Source organism: Corythoichthys intestinalis, chromosome 20 (genome assembly GCF_030265065.1).
Source record: "Corythoichthys intestinalis isolate RoL2023-P3 chromosome 20, ASM3026506v1, whole genome shotgun sequence".
In the NCBI taxonomy this organism is placed as follows: domain Eukaryota; kingdom Metazoa; phylum Chordata; class Actinopteri; order Syngnathiformes; family Syngnathidae; genus Corythoichthys; species Corythoichthys intestinalis.
In genome coordinates this window covers 37,204,755-37,226,184 of record NC_080414.1, presented here as the reverse complement: position 1 = coordinate 37,226,184, position 21,430 = coordinate 37,204,755, and positions in this window count along the sequence as shown.

The following is a 21,430-nucleotide window of genomic DNA, read 5'->3' as shown; positions in this document are numbered from 1 at the left end:
TGTTTGTAAACATTGCCAGTCTTGAGGGATGGGCATTTAGTTAATTCTCGTCATTGATTTTTGGCAAAATTTTATTTATTTTTATTTTCTAAATATGTGTGTTTCATATTAATTGTAGAGATAAAGAAAAATACACCACACAAAATTTGAATTTTTAGTTATTTAAAGGACAAGTATTGATATTATGCAATTTTTTTCATCATTTCAAACCGTTCCCAGCTTAAAAAAAAAAAAAGTCTGACGTTCTTCCATCACATTATTTAAACTGGGATAAAAAAAATTACAGAACACTTAACATCCACTTTTTAATCTCTCAGTTTTGGGAGGTGATTAGTCTTATTCAAATATTCGGGATTTGTTTTGTTATTTTTTTGTTGTGTTGTGCACTTCAGGGCCACCGTAGATTCCTCCTTGATTCTGATTTTAGGGCTGACTGTTCACATTATTTTTACCTATAGACTTCATCATGTATTGACGGGACACGGGGCTGTTCAGTAGGGGGCCTGCATTGTTGGCGAGGACGTCAAAGCTGACCGAGTGGAATCACAGACAAAGAGCTTTTTTTCATTGAAAAGTCTTGTGAATAAATGCTTAAATCCCTGAATTCTTTATAGATACGGACGTAAAACACTCTCGATACTTGGTTAAAAGCACACAAAAAAAAACGCGCAGTTCGCGTTTATTTTACGTACATATGTCGAAGTACGATACTAGTCTGTAAGGAAATTAGCAGCCGCCATATGCAAACAAAAAGCTTTTTCCGTTGAAAATTCTTGTGAATAAATGCTTAAATCCCTGAATTCTTTATCGATATGGACGTAAAACAGTCTCAATTCATGGTTAAAAGTTAAAAAAAACGGGCAGTTTTTATTTACTTTATGTAAATATGTCGAAGTACAATGCTAGTCTGTTAGTGAAAGTAGCTAGCAGTCGCCTGATGTAAACAGAGCTTTTCCGGTGAAAATTCTTGTGAATAAATGCTTAAATCCCCAAATTCTTTATAGATATGGATGTGAAACAGTCTCCATTCTTTGTTAAAAGCAAAAAAACGTGCAGGTAGCATTTATTTTACGTGAATGTTGCGAACTATAAAGCTAGTCTGGAAGGAAATTAGTATGTGTATATTAGTATATTAATATGTAAACAAAGAGCTTTTTCCGTTGAAAATTCTTGTGATTAAATGCATAAATCCCTGAATTCCTTATGGATATGGACGTCAAGCAGTCTCGATTCTTGGTTAAAAACAAAAAATGGGCAATTTGCATTTATTTTACGTGAATATGTCGAAGTACGATGCTAGTCTGTTACTCAATGAGGCGGCCGCCATATGTAAACAGAGCTTTTTTGGTGAAAATTCTTGTGAACAAATGCTTAAATCCCTGAATTCTTTATAGATATGGATGTAAAACAGTCTCCATACTTTGTTAAAAGCAAAAAACCGTGCAGGTAGCATTTATTTTATGTAAATATTGCGAACTATGAGGCTATATTCTATCCGTCCTGGGAGTGGATCTCTCCTGACTGTGGTACTCCCCAAGGTTTCTCATTTTTCTCCCAATTGACTCTGGAGTTTTTGGAGTTTTTCCTTGCCGGCATGGAGGGTCTTAAGGATAGGGGATACCCAGGACTTGAACTGTATCTATTCATCTTTGTTGCTTCATTTCTAATTGTGTATCATATTGCCTCTGTAAAGCCCTTTGAGACTTCTGTTGTGATTGAGGGCTATACAAATAAAACTGAATTGAATTGAATTGAATATTTTGTAAGGAAATTAGCAGCCGCCATATGTAAACAAAGAGCTTTTTCCGTTGAAAATTCTTGTGAATATATGCTTAAATCCCTGAATTCTTAATAGATATGGATGTAAACAGTCTCGATTATTGGTTAAAAGCAAAAAAAGACGAGCAGTTTGCATTTACTTTACGTAAATATGTCGAAGAATGATGCTAGTCTGTAGCGGTTAATTTTTCCCATTGATTTTTTTCACAACGTTTCATAATGCATGCATGGTGCGAAAAATATAATTACCTTGAATCCTCGAACAAATCACTCCTGAGACAATCCTTCTGTTTGCGGTACTGCTTTCGTACTTTTTTAATCCTAAATGAGGCGTTGAATCATTGCATGTGTTGACTCTGCGACCTAACTTCGAATAACTGGAGCGGACTGTAGAGTGATCCCAAAATTAAAGGCGTTGCGCAGTGAGAAAGGTGGAAAAGCGCTATATAAGTATAACACCATTTACCATTTACCAAGGTGGAATCTGACCCGTCAATCATTATGAAGTCTATGTTTTACCAACTATCCAAATCAGATCTTGGCCTGTTCAGACTGGGCCACATTATTGAGGTGCCTGACAATTTGCTGTGGCAACAAAGGTGTCAGGTAGCATGTAGTGACATCACAGACAGTCAAAACCCATCTGGGGTGTTCAGCACCTTGTCCATATCTGATATGAAACTACCTAACGAATGTGGTTTCAATCTGTTTCGCAAAAATCAGATTGCTGTGCTTTGTTACTGTTCAGACTACAGGTAGTCCCCAGGTTACTACGTACCCGACTTACGTGATTTCAACTTTACGACACTGGAGTCTCATCCGCCATTTTGTCTCCAGTTGTTTTTTTTGTTTGTTTTTTTTCTATAATGTTGAGTTTTGTTTTGTGATGCATGCTTTTATTTTGAGACAACGCGTAGAGCCTGTAATACTAATGGCACGCGAGTACGAGCGCATGTACACACGCAGAAATACGTATTTGCGCACACGAAGATGAGCGCACGTGCACACACAAGGAACAGCAAATTTACTCCAATGAAGAAGTGAGAGAGTGAGAGAGCGAGGGGAACGATTACAGCTGCAAGCCTGCGCGCACATTTGTTGCTTGTGAAGCATCCAAAGAGGCAACACCTGTATATAACACATCTCCTACTCTTTATTGTGCGTTTTCAATTGTGGTCGAATGCTTGGGGCGAGTTTATGTGATTTTTTTTGATGATGTGCAGACGCTAACTGATACATGCTAATCGTTTGTGTAGATTGTTATTGCTGCATCAGCAACTAGTTGTAAGCGTATATTTGAATTTCTGTTATTGAAGATTAAACTGATTTCATTTCACTTTTATTTTAGTGTCATTCTGCAAGTGTTGATGAGCAGCTGAATTAAGTCAGCAAACCACACGCAGGTCAGACATCGTCATTTCGAAGTTTAGCTTGCTGTTTAGCAAGGACTTAGCTCCAACATCTTGGCGAGGACAATACAATGACATATAAAACATGTTTTTCGCTTGTTATTGTGAGATTTAGGGGGTGTTTAGAGGTACGTAAAGGGTTAATTCCCACTTACGCGGAAATTCAGGTTACTTGTTCATAACTCAGGGACTACCTGTATATAAAAGCCATCCAGTTTCAATCTAGGGAGAGCTAAAAATCAGATTATGGCTGCCAGTCTGAACAAGGCCTTATTGCAGCTTGTTACCATGACAACCAGAGCTATAGCAAATGGGACAAAGCGAGTAGCTCCTCAGTATAGCTAATGTGACTTTTGTGACCCACTAGCGACTTTTTGTGTTGAAATTTGACCCTTCTGGAAACTGGGACTCCCTCCAGAGCAAGCGATGTCAACCCCACCTCTTCTGAACTGCAAATGAATGGCAAATGAATAAAGCTACTACTGGCCAGTTTGTCCACGATCACCTACTACTGTTAGCTTCAGCTCGTAAATGCTAACACTGCAGCTCTGTTTACCCTTTGACTTTAGTTATGATAGTGCTTCCGTGCAGTCTGGCTGCCCGTTTCCGGGCGTCGCCTGACAATGTTAAATTTCGGCTGAGTGTTGTGTAAATCATTTAACGTGTTAAGTCAGTTTTTCAAAATTCAGAACGACACATTGCTTCCAAAATACATATAAGAACATTAAGGTTTAATGGCACACTGGCTACGTTTACATGGACAGAAATTCCTTAAGTTACTGTATGGTCAGATGCACTTTTTTCATGGACACTAAAATATTGTAGAAATGTTCATTCATCAGACCTTTAATTGGAACAAATTATTTTGATATTGATGCTGCTTCCAAGAGGTGTCGTAATTATGATGAATACATTATGTTTTTATAAAAGATTCATCTCCAATTGGCACATTTTTTGACACCACCATCATAATGTAGTGTGCACATTTATGAAATTTTTAATGACATTTTTTTATGATTTTTTTGTGTTTGCTAAAATGTTCAGTTAAAAACAAAACGTAATATTTGCATTTTGATGCATTCTCTTCTTGTTAAGGATGAATTAACAGGTCTAAAACAGGCAACAAATGACAATCAATACAGTAAATAGTTGTATTAAGTTAATTTTGTCTACTTTTATAGTTTAGTTGAATTTTTCTTTTATCCCAGACAACGTGTTTTAGGTTGTTTTATTTACCTGACATGTTTCGGCGACTACTTCCGCCTTCTGCCTTTGACACGCTGATGAAGGCGGAAGTAGTCGCCAAAAAATGTCAGGTAAATAAAATGACTCAAACACATTGTCTGGGATTAAACAGAAATTCAACTAATAGTGTAAATAGTAGTAGAAGAAGAAGCCGCACTGACTTGTCAACAAACAACGTCAAAAAAAACATTGCTTCGTCCATTTCGACAATAAACGTTAGCCTTATTTTGTGTATTTTACCAATTTTTCCACCATGAAGAACAGTTTAGTTTTGCACTTAGCCTGTCTTCAGTTGCTCTGCTTCTACTAACCAGTGGTGGATGAAATATTCCCTTTTTTTTTAAGTACAGACACAGGTGCAAAAAATTACTGAAGTAAAAAAAAAATACTTGCTTTAAAATTTGCAAGTAAAAAGTAGTATTTTCTCCCGATGCAAAAATGTAATATATATACATACTACGGCTGCAGCTATCGATTATTTTAGAAGTGGCACTTTCAAAAGAGCATTAAATGCGAACAAAAAATAAAATTCCCGAGTGTTTCTTCAAACTATGAACCATTGCACTTTCATTTAAAAATAAATCAAAATACGGTATTTAAAAAATTATCTAAGTACAACATTTGGCTAACTTGCACAGCAGAGGTCCGCTAGCTTAAATGCTGTAAAATGCTTACTTTTTTTTTTTTTTTAACATTGCTTTAACAAATCGTTCGAATACATTGCCACAAAAAAACAGCTACATATACCTATAAACTAAATTAGAAATGCATTAAAAACCATATTAGCTTATGTTGGTCTTAACGAGGAGCAGCTAGATTAAGCCATGTTAAATGAGTTATGTCATATTCACCACTAGAGGGTAGTGTATCCACCCAAATCAATAAAACCAAATGCAAACACTTTCAAAACAAACCATTATAACGAAAAGTGATTAAATGAATACTCAGCAGCAAAATTTGATCCAAAGCTTCTAATCGAATTACTCGAGTTCATCGATTAATCATTGCAGCAGTAATACATATATATATATATATATATATATATATATATATATATATACAAACAGACATGCAGAGATCTAGAGCTGAAACGAATACTCGAGCAACTCGAGTAACTCGAGTTTAAAAACTGATCCGAGTAGTTTTATTCACCTCGAGTAATCGTTTATTTTGACAGCTCTAAGCATCACGTTTTGCTCGGACTACTTTTAATGCGGGACAACGCGCTGATGTCACGTGCGTAGAGGAAGAAGCAAAAAAAAAAAACTTACTGCAGCCGACAACCGCTACAAACGACGCCGACGTTGCTAAATACTAGCCCGCACATGCTACATTAGTTGCAGCTAGCGTCTGGTAAGTCTCATAGAGATCACATGTATGTTGAACTAGATGCGCAATGACAGACTAGGCCGCGTCTGGGCAGCGTTAGCAAACAGCCGCCATCTTAAAGCAGTAGAGCGCTAAGCGCTAATAAAGAGCGCTAAGCGCTAATATATAAGGTTAACGTTACTGTCACTACTAGCTCATCTTACGTTAGCCCTGCGGAGGGCTAGGTTTCAATCAATTAAAACCACTTTCGATGCGTGGCTAACGTGTCTTACATACAGGCTTTAACATAACATAGCGTTGTGGAGTGATAAGGGTGTCAAATAAAAACTCAATAATGCTAACTATCAATTTTAGCTCAGTAGTCATTGCTGGATAAAACACCAAGTAGCACTAGTCCCTAATGTGCTCCAATACAGCCTGTATCATACATTTATTTTGAACAGTGCAAAAACTCAAAATCCTATCAGGACCTTAACTAGAACTTAAAAATGGCTTGACACAAATAGAAATTCAATTGAAAAACGTGGGGGAAAATCCTAACTTTTAAGTGATGTGTGTTATCAAGCGTAAAGGCATTTTTAGGTGTGTGTATATATATATACATATATATATATATTGTAAATAAGATCTAAAGGTTTTTTGAGTGAAAGCAGTGAATTAGTCTTTTTTTTTTTTTTTAATTCTAGTTACATCTGAGATGCAATTGTTCGCTGTTTTCAACAATATACATAAAAAATAAAGACATTGATTGACTGAAAATGATAAAATGTCTTGTTTTCTCATGTAAATCTATAATTGCTCTTCACCTAAAAATATATTTGTTTTATCCGATTACTCGATTAATCGATAGAATTTTCAGTCGATTACTCGATTACTAAAATATTCGATAGCTGCAGCCCTACAGAGATCTGAGTCAATATTAAAAGAAAGAACCAAAAAATTCATTGACTGCTCAGTTTTATTTAAAACTGTGCAGAATGGAAAAAACAAGCAATAAAATTGACTGCAATGTAAACAAAAGTTCAACAAGCGCAAAAACTTAACGGCAGATTGCAAGTAACTATCAGGTGCATACCGCCACCTATTGTAAAAGAGTGTTGTGTTTTTATTGGTCAATATCTTGTTCACCTGCCTAATCTTTCCTGTACTCCTGATGCTGCCTCTAGAGCTCAGTTACGGTGTACTTGCACCAGGCTTATCGATTGCGCCGGAGGCATAAAAACGAAGCTATCAATTTACAATGAGAAAAAAAAGAAAACAAACAAAAGTAACGTGTAACGCAGGTGACAATTTGAAAAGTAGTGGAGTAAAAAGTACAGATACGTGCTGTAAAAGTGAAAAGTACCACTTCATATTTGTACTTAGTACAGATACACAAAAATGTACTTAAGTACAGTAACGGAGTACTTTTACTTTGTGACATTCCACCACTGCTACAGGCTTCTGGGGAAAACAAACGCTTATTGTGACATCAGAACTGTTCCAAAATTTTGGAATAAAGTGTTTTCTAAACCACCCCTCTCGTTTACAAAGAAACTTGATCGGAATGGCCTCGATATTCCGAATGGGTTAATTCCATGAAGCATTTTATTCCGATCTGGTGTTTAATCTGAATCAAAGTGTCCATGTGAACATAGCCACTGATAGGTGAGCACACTCCCCAGACACATCTAAAAACTCATCAGAAGCACCACTGTGTACAAAGACGAAGTTAGTTGAAAGCACTCCATTTTAACATAATTGCCTCAAAACACCAAGGCAAGAGTAAACAATGACTTCTCAACCATCAGTTATTATTATGCCCATCCCGAATCGGTTTAAAATAGGACTTGAAAATTCATTGCTTCAAATCCATAACAAAATCTCAATCTAATATTTATGTACACAATTGATCACATTTGAAAGAACACTTGGCACACACACAAAGTACAAACTGACAGCACAACTACGCAAAACATTGTACTACAATGTAATGAAATGGAATAGATATAAAAAGGAATACAAGGTGTCCCAAAAATGTGTAGTCTCTACAGGTGGTAATCAAATTGTGTTTTTTGTTGTTTTGTTTTTGTAGCTTAAAGGGCAGATGAAGAGTTCAATACCTGAGCGTTTTACTCATTGAAATTTCATTAAATGCATCATTTGACGTGTCAAAACTACATATTACAAAAAACAAATTGAATTGACCGCATAGTTTTTTAAGTTACTGCCATAGCAACACCTTAGCAACAAGGGATGCGCCGGTCACTTCCTGATGACATCATTTACAGAAGGCCTTGCCAGCACTCCAATACGGAAGTATAGCACTACGCTAGCCTCACCATATACAGTATTGCAAACATTTTCTGGGTTTTACTCGCGAGATTCATCATGCCATCTCGATGTGTAGCGATGAATTGTTCACACGAGGGCTCCAGACTGTATCAGTGGCCCAAAAACTTTCTTCTGCAAAGATTTGGACATCTTTTATGAGAGTCAAACCACAGACTTCATAATGTATTGACGGGACACGGGGTGCAGGGCCGATTCATAGGGGGGCCTATCTCCGTCAAAGCTGAACGAGTGGAAAGAGCTTTTCCGTTGAAAATTCTTGTGAATACTTGAAATGCTTAAATCCCTGAATTCTTTCTTCTTGATATGGACATAAAACAGTCTCCAGTCTTGGTTAAAAGAAAAAAAAACATGCAGTTAGCATTTATTTTACGTAAATATTGCAAACTATGATGCTAGTCAGTAAGCAAATTAGCAGCCGCCATATGTAAACAAAGAGCTTTTTCCGTTGAAAACTCATGTAAATAAATGCTAAAATCCCTGAATTCTTTATGGATATGGACATAAAACAGTCTTGATTCTTTGTTAAAAGTGAAAAAAAAACATGCAGTTAGCATTTATTTTACGTAAATATTGCAAACTATGACGCTAGTCATTAAGCAAATTAGCAGCCGCCATATGTAAACAAAGAGCTCTTTCCGTTGAAAACTCATGTGAATAAATGCTAAAATCCCTGAATTCTTTATAGATATGGATGTAAAACAGTCTCGATTCTTGGTTAAAAGCAACAACAACAAAAAAATGGGCAGTTATTTTCCATAATTATGTCGAATGTGATGCTAGTCTGTCAGCCAATGTGGCAGCCCTCTTATCACAACAAAGTGTTTTTCCGGTGAAAATTCTTGTGATTAAATGCTTAAATACCCGAATTCTTTATAGATATGAACATGAAACAGTCTCGATTCTTTGTTAAAATAGCAAAAAAAAATGTGCAGTTAGCATTTATTTTACGTAAATATTGCAAACTATGATGCCAATGTGGTAACGGCTCATTCCTCCCATTGATTTTTGTCACAACATTTCAAAATGCATGCATGGTACAAAAAATATAATAATTACCTTGAATCCTTGAACAAACCACTCCTGAAACAAATGTGGGGAGGCCTCCTACTTGAAGGCAAGGCGCAGAGTATGATGGTGGTGACCCGTCAATATAATTATGAAGTCTATGGCTTACCATTCTTCCTTTCGTGAAGTGTCGAGCTTCAATCGGCATCATCGCCACCGTCTGCTGTGCCGAGTAAATCATCGTCATCTGACGCATCAGGTTCAAACTTTTAATTTTCTTGAGAGCCCTCGTCATCGCTAATGTCACAAAAAAGCGATGCTGAATGGCTACTTTCACTGGAAATATCACGATCACTGGTGCCACTATGGAGAAAGTCTTTTGTTGCCTTCTGTAAATGATGTCACACTTCCAGGTTTGGGAAGGCAGTATTGACGGAGTGCTAAAAAACTAAAAAAAAAAAAAATAACAATAATGCAAATTCTCACCGTTACGCATTAGAATTGACTCATCCAAAGTTTAAATCCGAAAAACTCTTAATCAGCTCTTTAAACCCATTGAATCAATGATGGCAACCAGACTAAACGTTGAAGTTAGAAATTAATTTGAAAATGCAAATCAAACTGCAGTTAAAGTGTGAACATGTCATCATCTACAAAAGAATGTATACGTTTTTTGGGATACACTATTACACACCGGATTCCAGAAACGTTGTGACTCTAAACAAATTGTGAATAAAGACAATGCGATGTGAAAGTGCCAAATTTCAATATTTTATTCAAAAATGGAAAATAAACGACAGTTCAAAAGTTTCAACGGAGATAATGCATCATTTTATAGGGAAAAAATATTAGATTTTGAATTTTGTGGCGTCAACAAATCTTTGAAAAGTTGGGATGTAACAGAATGGGTAAGAGGCTGCTGGAAAACCAATGATCACTTGGCACTTTAATACCGCATTCAGTTTTTATTCAAGATTTGTATAGCGTCCCAAGTCTTTTGGAATCAGATTGTAATTAAAACAGGGCGAATCAGAGACCATTTCATTTGACAGCGTCACATTTGATTATTTATTCATGTTTCCTTGTGTACAACTTGATTTGTCTTCAGAACAGTTTTAGGGTGTTAATTGATTTTTTTTTTTTTTTTTAATGCAACATTGCATTGTAGAGACATTTATAAATAGAAGAATCTATACAATTTCTAAGAATTTTTACAGAGCACAATACAAAATCTGGTATGAGTACGTGTATTTTTCTATCAATTTGCACACCTGTATTTTGACAGTGGCTATAACTTGTTTGTAATTGGTAACGTAATGCACATATGCTAATGTTTGACAGTGAAATAAGGGGGGAAAAAATGACATTTCTCTGTAAAATATGGGGATGTGAAAGGTGGATCGATGTTTCCTGTATGAGTATTTTTGGAAATTGTTGGAAGTTTTTGAGCTCTCAAGACTCATGATTCATGCAGTCTTTGGAGACACATTTATGTGTATAACAATAAAAATGTTATGCCTTGTTCATTTTCTTTTTCTCTCATATTTTACTCTACTTTAATCAAGATTACAAAACTGAAATTACATTAAACATTCTTCAAAAAAAATGTTCAATTTAAACCAGTGTGACAATTTTACTCTTTTGTATGAAGATGTACTATATTTTTATTTTAAAATTTTGTCTGACTAAAATGTTTACATGTTTTTAAACTATGGGAAATATATTGTTATATGGGTCTTTTGTATTTTTTTTACTGGGTGCCATTTCTATTTTTTCAATTCTTTTTTTTTTTTTTTTTTTTAATTGCCTTCTGGTAAAAGGTTGTTATGGAATATTGCTCTGTCCCCAGTGTGTTTCATTCGTAAACAGTTTATAAAACAAAAGTTATAAATAGTTTTTAAAAATCCAAAATACAGTAAGTGCATTGATTTTACTATCCCAGGTTAACTATCTTTAATCATGTGCCGTTTTTAAATCAAAATATATTATTTAAAAAGAAAATAAAATAAAACTGTTCGTCCCCAGTGCCACTGTCCACTCTGTTGTGTTCATGTCCTGTTAAAAAAAAAATCCCATTTAATAATGGCATCACTTTTCTGCGATAACAGCACACCAGTGGCAGAAAATTCAACTGTGATGATTTTATTTTTTTTTTTTTTATAAAATAAAGAATAGATTTTTAAAAATCTGATTTTGCATTTTCAAAAAGTACGTTCAGTGTGGTTGATCATAACGTGTCCACTCTTGTTAAAGCTATATATCAAAGAAATGAATTGAATTATTTCGAAAGGTTTATTTGTAAAATTATAGATTTCTAATGATGTATCCAAAGTCATGTTAGCTATTAAGCTAGCAAAGCTAGACTGAGGGCTAGCTTTAGCACAAAACATGTCCATTCTGTTACATCCAAATGGCACCCAATAAAAAAAGGACCCATAACTTCTATGGGGACTATCTAAGTGTATTAATATTATTTTCAATTTATTCATTAATGTTTTATTACTTGTCCTGTTCAGCTGCCTGAAATGGAGAATGGGAATCTGAGTTTTCTATTGGTCTGAACAGTTTTAATGTCACACATGGGACTATCATATATACACCCATCGTGAGTATTCATTGTATTTTGTTTACTACAGGCATGAAAATGGGTCAGGGGTTAAAAAGGTGAGAAAGGTGTGGAGGAAATATGTTCCAGTACACTGTATTGTACACCCCAACAAAATATTGAGCTCTGTCGACCCACACTGTGTTTCAGCAGGGCCATGCAGAGACCGGTGGAGGGGTGGGTGCTCGTAGATCAAAAGGGGCACATGAACAAGTATTTAATACACCTTAAAACAACATAACTTCAATTTTAACCAGCTTTAGATAATAATTGGCTGCGACTTTAACATACTTTAAATGGGAGGGGGCAACAGTGAATAGAAATCAAAACTGTCATCAACACTTTCTGGCTGTGACTCAGTCAGTCTGCCTCTTTTCTTCCTTCAACCTCTGCATCAAAACTTCCTTCCTCAACTTGTTCATCTGAGAACAAACCACATCAGATGGTCACTGAGCCACCAACAGCACAGTTTTCTTAAAACTATTATTTCATTATTATCCATACTTAACAACTCTAGCACCTAATGATTAATAAAGCAATGACATAAAAATCTTATAGAAAAATAACATTGTAATTGTGTTTATAATTGGATTTAATACCCGACTATCCTTGCAAACTTGTTCTTACCAGGTCTGCTATTCACCCAGCTGATGAGGTATCCACTGCCTTTAGCAGCCTCATCTAACTCCTTTTTTTATCCTTCAATCTCCCTTCCCTACGACGCATGTCTATGTAATGAAATATAAATATTTTAAAAAAACAAACAGACTCCCCGGTGGCTTTTAGTTTTAAAGCTTTCTTAATTTCTTTCTCACTCAATAACGATGGAGTTAGATTTGTGTTTCTATTATTCAATCAAAAAACAAAGTTACTTCTATCAAAAACAAAGTTGCTTCAATCAAAATACAGTATATACTTTTAATCCCAAAAAGTAGCTTCAATAATTTAAAAAAAAAATGTTTTTGATTGCAATAATAAATTTGAGACAAAAAAAGCATTTGAAAACTATTTTTCTTGATTGAAACAAATTTTTCCATTTAAGTAATGTTTTGCGTTTGGGCCACATTTTGGCTAGGACATTTGTGTCTTTATTATTCAATCAAATAAGTTGCTTCAAACAAAAAAATATATATAAAAAGAAAAACTTTGCACATGTGCCAATCACCGTTTACCAAAGCCTGAGAGGGTTTGAGTAAACTCACTATGAAGCTTTTAATAAAGCCAAGCATTTTCTAACTACTTTATTCTTGTTTAAAAATAATTCGGTGGGGCAGTAACATGTTTAAAACTTATCATAATTCTTACATTTTGAAGTGCTTGAAAACCATTTATAAATGATACTTTGGTGAAAAAAGTGAAAAAACATGTCTTATATATATGTATCTTTTTTCCAATGTAAAATCTGAATAAATGCATTGAACACGCACAAAAAAAAAAGGGGGGGGGGGGGGGGGTTGGGGCGCTACTTCGCGGTTTTCACTTATTGCGGCGGGTTCTGGTCCCCATTAACCGCGAAAAACGAGGGATCCCTGTATTTCTGAAAAGCTTTAAGAAGCAGGACTCATTCCCACCACTCGTCGGGCCGCTGTTGTGCCGACACCGGCCGTCAGCTCAAATCCAAGCCGAAAATAACGCGTCTCCAGCGGACGACGGGAGCGATGTGAGGCGCCCCCTCCATCCGAGAGAATGCCGCTTAATTTGACTCAACAGTGTGTTTCTTCGTTTATATTACCACTAAATACACAAGCTTGACGCCAATTTAACGGGAGCTAATTTTTTTCATGGGAGATTTGGCTAGCTCTGGCAGTGTTCAACGCAAGCTGCAACGAATGGCAGTAACTTTTTTGTATCGCAAAACGTGAAAACGATTGAAACCATTACTCACCAAATTCAATCTGCTGGCAAATACAGGCAAGTGTGTACTGTATGCTGCGCTCTGGTCTGCCCCGATGTGGATAAGGCCTGCTTTTTGTTTTCGCAGCTTTGCAATGCAACCGAAGGCTCTCCGAGCACTCCATGTACACGCGTAAGGAGTGCGGGCGTTTGGAATAATGGAACGCAGCTTGGGCCGATGATTGGTTCTCGTCAGCGAAGCATCTAGAAGGATTTGCTGACTGTGTTCTTAAGTGCTCAGTTTACGTACTAAGTTAATCACATGATGATAATAATAATAATTAAATAAAACCTCTCGACCCAACACCCCCCCCTCCTCCCAAAAAGAATTTCTCCTCGGATCTACGCAATTCACGTAGGTCGCCCTTTTTGACTTCAAAACTGCGAATTTCGCCGAAAGGTGAGAGATTTTCATGCCTGTTACTAGGAGAAAGCAACGAGCAGCAAGGGGTTAGGGCTTGTTATGGGGGGACAGAAAAGGAGAGAGGGACAGAAGAGAAGGACAAACAACAAGAAATGCATTCAATACCTACACTAACTGTGAATATAGTAGCGCTATCATTAGCTAATTGTATTTCCTGTGGACACCGTGTTGGGGGCCTGAAGACCAAGGAGAAAAAGGAGTGCGGGAAAGTCCAAAAGAGATGTGGTTAGGTGGGGTGAAGCGTACACAAAACAGCAATGTGAGGTGTTGAACCCAGTATTGTGTGAATCACTTGTAAATGTGAATATGTTGACATCCTATTCTATGCTGCCTGATCGCTAATCCTGGCACCAATAGTTTTGTCTACTTTAGTGTGTCTAATTGCACCCAGTCACGCATGAATCCCATCAGACTTGTGATAGTCCTGCAAATGCCGCGCGGGGGCCGCCCCAGGGGGTGTGAGCCAGCGCAGCCCGTCTCTCCTCCCGCAGCTCCAGCAAGGGGGCCGCCACCATTCCCCCAGGAATGACCGCTCGCCCACCTGACCCACCAGCCGCCGCTGCAACCCTCCAACTGTCATGGCACACCGCGGGACCCTTGTGGCCTGCTAGACCCGGGTCAACACAGGGTCCCCCCCTGGAGTGGGTGACACCCCGCCAACCCACCGGCATCCGTCCAGCGATGTAGTGTATCCGTTCTTTTGCATGCATGTTTTCGCTGAAAAAAATATTTTTAATTTAAAACGACATAATATTACAATAGTTTGCACAGTAGTTAAGTGGGATAGACTCCAGCAACCTAGTGAGGGAAAGCGGTACAGGAGATCAATAAATGAATAATCTTCCATGAACATACAGTAGACTTACTTTTGCACCACATCTGTATCTCATTAGAATATAACTGTAGTTAGAATCCATTTTATTGATATTATAATATACAGTATTCTCTTTCGACAACAATGGCACTGAAAGATGAGCATTCACAGCCAGTCCTTCCAGTTTAAGTGAATTAGACACCAATAAATGGCAGGCAATAAGTTTTGCATCACTTCCTTGAAATTTTAAGATACTAACGCTCGCTTCTGGTAAATAACTCAGTTCCTGGTAATTTTTCAGTCATTTCCGGCCTGCTTCCTTTTGATTTGTCAGCATTTCCATGTGACTCCTGTTGGTTTTGGGCAGTGCTTAATTTGTAAATCATAAGGTGCCGGAACGCAAAGTAAATATGACAGCGCAGGGATGACGAGACGGGAACAGGTCCCGGATGGTATGCAGAAAATGGTGCTGAAAACGATATGCAAATGCCCACTTGCCATTCTTTGGGACTTAGAAGCCGTAATTTCAGATAATATCCATTGTATAAATGTTACGACAACAAATTACAATTATTTAGGCTATTCTCTGCACAGCACGGGCAATTGCCCACATAACCACGGGTGGGACTTACAGTACACAGTCAGCAATTAGTTTCTCAACAGGTCTAACTTGTAAAATATTTAAAAAAAAAAAAAAAAAAAATCAGATATCACAATAAATAACACGAACCCATTCTTTTGCGAGTTTCATCCCCCCGTCTTCTCTGGCCCCAAAATTCTCACCGCATTATGAATTGTGCAGCCCAAACCCAAATTTCCCATAAGGGTCTGGCCTGTTGCTCCGGTTGTTGGTGGTCCACTTGGCTGACTGCTGGCGCTGTAGCTAGCCCCCACTTCGGGTGGCCCTGAACCTGACCAGCTGCTGCCACGGTAGCAGCCTCCTGCTTGGCTGGTTGTCTGTGAACCTGGCTAGCTGCTGTAGCGCTAGCCTCTTGCTACACCCGGTCCTGCACATTAGCATGATCGCTGCAGCTGCCCTCATCGCCGGTTGTTGCTTTTCTGACTGGTTTTGAATAATCTTCCTTCTTTTTGAAAAAAGACAGTAAATGCAACTGTCTTTTTGGCATGTTGAAATACCGTTTGATCCTAGCTCCCCAGATGCTACAAATTTCCAAAGTTTTTTTTTTTTTTTTTAAATGTCAGGAGCGTGATTTGTTGGTCGAGCTTTTCAGTGCATAAATAAATCTCCGACTCTTTCAAATGACGTAAATTTTTTATAAACAACATTTAATTCTTGGGATTTGTTCTGTAAAAGAATTAACGCATATTATTTCATTTTACACATTTTTTAAAAACGTTTTTATATTATTATCTTTTTATACACGATAGATGCCGGATCTGCCCGAATAAGTCGCGGAACACAGGGAGGCCAAAATCAAGAGGTTCCGGATCTTGTTCTGGCAGGATCCGGCACAAGTTAACCCCTGGTTTTGGGGCATTTTTGGTTCACTCCCTTATAATTTTTGGGTACTAACAGATCACTTCTTCTTGCACACTTTCTATACATTTTGGATCATTTCCTGTTGATTTGGTGTCACTTCCTGTTTGTGTTGGGTCACTTCCTTGTTAACTCATTGGCTGCCACTGACGGTGCGACATATCCAATCAATTTTGACTGGGAGGTGGTGAAAGACTGTAACTGCGGACCTGAAAAATGAGCCAAGTGTAGTAAGTGCGCACACTCGATCACCCAAATCTACAGTTTCATGGCACCAAAGCCAAAATAAAAGCATGTGATTTTTGTATGTACAGTATGAATGTGCTAAAACATGCCTGTCAAGACAGAACAACGCCAGGGCCGGATTGGACACGCTGGCCGTACATTTGACACCTCTGCCATAGAGGCAGGGGTGAAAGTGGGCCAGAACGGTCGGGAACGCAGTTCCGGTATAAGATTCAAGGCCAGAACGCAGTTCCAGTATAAGATTCAGGGCCAGAATGCTGTTCTGGTACACGGTGCTTTGATTCCGAAAAATATGACAGCAACTGTCTATGTAAAAAAACAAAAAAAAAATGCTAAACTGCCACACTTGCATTTTATCTCCAAGACGAAAGCAATCTACCAACATCAGATTTACATACACAGGTGTTAATTAACAACAAGCATTATAAAGTCTCTGTGTAGCGTCATCCCTTTCCACCAATATTTATTATTTATTTTATTCCACGGACAGCATGGAGGTTTCCCCAGCTGGTGCAGTTATCTGAGTCTGACGATGATGAGTCACGTCAATGTGCGAATGCACGCAGCAAAATGCATGGAGTCATTTATTCGTTCAATTGGCTGACATACTGACATGTGATCAGCAGAGATAGTTAGCTCTGATTGGTTCAAAAAAAAAAAAAAGGTTGTTGAATTGATGCGACAAAAAAAAGGGCAATGCAACATAAAATGTATCGAATCTTTAAGAACAACGAAAGAATTGAGGAGGCTTATTTATCATATTTAGTTTTATTTGCTCTGATGGGGAGGTTCAGAACAACTTAGCTGTCAATGTGCACTTTGGACTTATATTTGTTCATTTATGTTAGGCTGCTTATTCATTTCCTTCTGATTTAAAAAAGTCAATGTTTGCACGATCTTCAAAATATATTCAATTCCACTCTGTATAATATAAGTCATTTGTACTTATTTTTCCGAATGTATGTTTCTTATATCTTTATTATTAAAAAAAAAAAAATTAAGTAAATGTTTACATTAACGTCTATTTTATTATACATCCTATGTTCTTAAGTAGTTAAAAGTGAGATTTGGCATTTAGTTTGTGAGAAAATGAGGGAAAATAAAAATTAGGAGATGGAGGTTGGGGTTATTGCTGTTTTTGTCAACTTTTATTTTGCAAATCATTGAAAAAATACAATTTTGAATGACAATCAGTTGTTGTATGTGTTATAGAAATAACTGTGCTAAAACAGTTTTCTTTGCATATCAGTAGCTTAGGAGGTTTGACCCCCCCCCCCCCCACCCCCACCCAAATGAAAGAATATAAATAAATAAAATTTCTGGCTCCGTGGAGACCTTCACGTCGGGGAGTTCCGGCAAGAAATTCTAACCACTTTCACCCCTGCATAGAGGTGTACTTAAACAATTCCTGAAACCAATTCTGCTTCTATAGGATGTTTTCTATTCAATCCAGTGCTCACTTGAGGATCTCTCCTGTGTTGATAATGTGTGTGCCCTCCAAGCAATCAAAGACCTCCCGGTGACCTTCTCGTAATGAGGTCTCAGGGGACAGAATTGAAGCTTGAACTTAACATGTCTTTGTCAGGCTGTCGCATTAGTGGTGCGTGAACATGCAGGTGCCCTCGCTTTTGACTGTTTTCCATTGCTGATTATCCTGGGATTAGGGTAGTGTTGCATCCGCCTTCCTCTTCTGCCTGTGATTCACACTTGCTGTACTTCTTGAAATTAACTGCAGTCAAATATATAGGTATAAAAAGTTGTTGCATCATGGATTTTGTATGATGAGATCAAACAGACTGTGTGCATCCTCTCCAGAGTGTAAAACACAAATGTGACACCCAACTTGTCAGTAATGGTATTAAATATCTGTTACTATTCTCATATGGTTCAGGGTGCCCGCCAAGATTTAAGTGCACTGTGCACAAATATAAACTGAAACCCTGTAGGTCTTTAGTGTCTCTAAGAGGCCATTTAACAGATTCCAATGACAACTGTCACAAAGGGCAATCATCATATTAACTGTATATTGAGCAAATACATTTCTTACAATTATTCATGTTTACTCTGTATTTAATTGTAAATTATGAACAAACCTACAAACAGTAAGATCTGTAACTTATTATTTAAGGAGCTCCTCTGTGTTGTATTAATAGCACCAAATATCTGTGTAGGACACCAGCTTCAAACTGTCAAAATGTCAACATGGCCAAGACTAGAGCACCCGGCCATGTTTCATCTTCAACGATCTCATTGATGGAAGAAGTTTTGGCTCAAAATGTCACCCTACTTTTCTTAACATGGATCAAGTTGTCTTGTTTCCATTTTACCCCATGCTTCAGTCTGTGTATTGTTCTTGGGATGCAACTCTGCGTTCTTTTTCCTCCAAACACACCAAATGGAATGTACCATTAAATACTAAGGAAAAAAAGGAATCAGTTATACAGTGGGACCTCAAGATACAAAATTAATTTGTTCCGGTATAGCTTTTCGTATCATGATTTTTTTCGTATAATGAATGGCATACTTTATTACCTATTGACGCAACACTTCATCATTCTTTGCGAAATGCCTTATCAGAGGAGGCCGAGCTTCATTTTGTTATAGCCGAAGACGGCACACGCTCATGTCAGATTTAAGCTTGGATTTTTGAAGAACTACGAAAGCTGTACCGCATACAAACAGGAATGATTGTCTCAGGAGTGATTTGTTCGAGGATTCAAGGTCAATATTATATTTTTCGTACCATGCATGCGTGATTGAAGCATTTATACGCAGGAATTTTCTTCTTTGTTTACACATGGAGGCGGCTAATTTTCGTAACTGACTAGCCTCATCGTTGACAATATTTACGCGAAACAAATGCTACCTGCACGCTTTTTTGCTTTTAACCACAAATCGAGACTGTTTTACGTCCATATCTATAAAGAATTCAGGGATTTAATCATTTATTCACAAGAATTTTCGACAGAAAAGCTCTGTTTACGCCAGAAGTCCACTAGCCTCATTCGCTGACAAAGTAGCATTGTACTTCGACAATATACGTAAAATAAACGCTAACTGCACGGTTTCTTTGCTTTTAACCAAGAATCGAGACTGTTTTACGTCCATATCTATGAAGAATTCAGGGATTTAAGCATTTAGTCACAAGAATTTTCACCAGAAAAGCTCTGTTTAGGTCAGGCGGCTGCTAACCTCATCCGCTGACAGTATATAATGGCTATTCTATTCAATAATAAGTTGTGATTGTGTATAGAATTAATTAATAATCTATTTACATATTATTTATAAATGATTCTGCATGTTTTCCTCAAGTATTAAGTTTCTGATGTTAAATTGATTGATTTATTAGCTGTCGGAAACTTGCAGTAAATAAAAAAAATAAGTTGCTATTTTGGTCAAAAACTTATATGATACAGTGCCTTGCAAAAGTATTCGGCCCCCTTGAATCTTGCAACCTTTCGCCAAATTTCAGGCTTCAAACATAAAGATATGAAATTTAATTTTTTTGTCAAGAATCAACAACAAGTGGGACACAATCGTGAAGTGGAACAACATTTATTGGATAATTTCAACTTTTTTAACAAATAAAAAACTGAAAAGTGGGGCGTGCAATATTATTCGGCCCCTTTACTTTCAGTGCAGCAAACTCACTCCAGAAGTTCAGTGAGGATCTCTGAATGATCCAATGTTGTCCTAAATGACCGATGATGATAAATAGAATCCACCTGTGTGTAATCAAGTCTCCGTATAAATGCACCTGCTCTGTGATAGTCTCAGGGTTCTGGTTAAAGTGCAGAGAGCATTATGAAAACCAAGGAACACACCAGGCAGGTCCGAGATGCTGTTGTGGAGAAGTTTAAAGCCGGATTTGGATACAAAAAGATTTCCCAAGCTTTAAACATCTCAAGGAGCACTGTGCAAGCCATCATATTGAAATGGAAGGAGCATCAGACCACTGCAGATCTACCAAGACCCGGCCGTCCTTCCAAACTTTCTTCTCAAACAAGGAGAAAAATGATCAGAGATGCAGCCAAGAGGCCCATGATCACTCTGGATGAACTGCAGAGGTCTACAGCTGAGGTGGGAGAGTCTGTCCATAGGACAACAATCAGTCGTACACTGCACAAATCTGGCCTTTATGGAAGAGTGGCAAGAAGAAAGCCATTTCTCAAAGATATCCATAAAAAGTCTCGTTTAAAGTTTGCCACAAGCCACCTGGGAGGCACACCAAACATGTGGAAGAAGGTGCTCTGGTCAGATGAAACCAAAATTGAACTTTTTGGACACAATGCAAAACGATATGTTTGGCGTAAAAGCAACACAGCTCATCACCCTGAACACACCATCCCCACTGTAAAACATGGTGGTGGCAGCATCATGGTTTGGGCCTGCTTTTCTTCAGCAGGGACAGGGAAGATGGTTAAAATTGACTGGAAGATGGATGCAGCCAAATACAGGAACATTCTGGAAGAAAACCTGTTGGTATCTGTACAAGACCTGAGACTGGGACGGAGATTTATCTTCCAACAGGACAATGATCCAAAACATAAAGCCAAGTCTACAATGGAATGGTTCAAAAATAAACGTATCCAGGTGTTAGAATGGCCAAGTCAAAGTCCAGACCTGAATCCAATCGAGAATCTGTGGAAAGAGCTGAAGACTGCTGTTCACAAACACTCTCCATCCAACCTCACTGAGCTCGAGCTGTTTTGCAAGGAAGAATGGGCAAGAATGTCAGTCTCTCGATGTGCAAAACTGATAGAAACATACCCCAAGCGACTTGCAGCTGTAATTGGAGCAAAAGGTGGCGCTACAAAGTATTAACGCAAGGGGGCCGAATAATATTGCA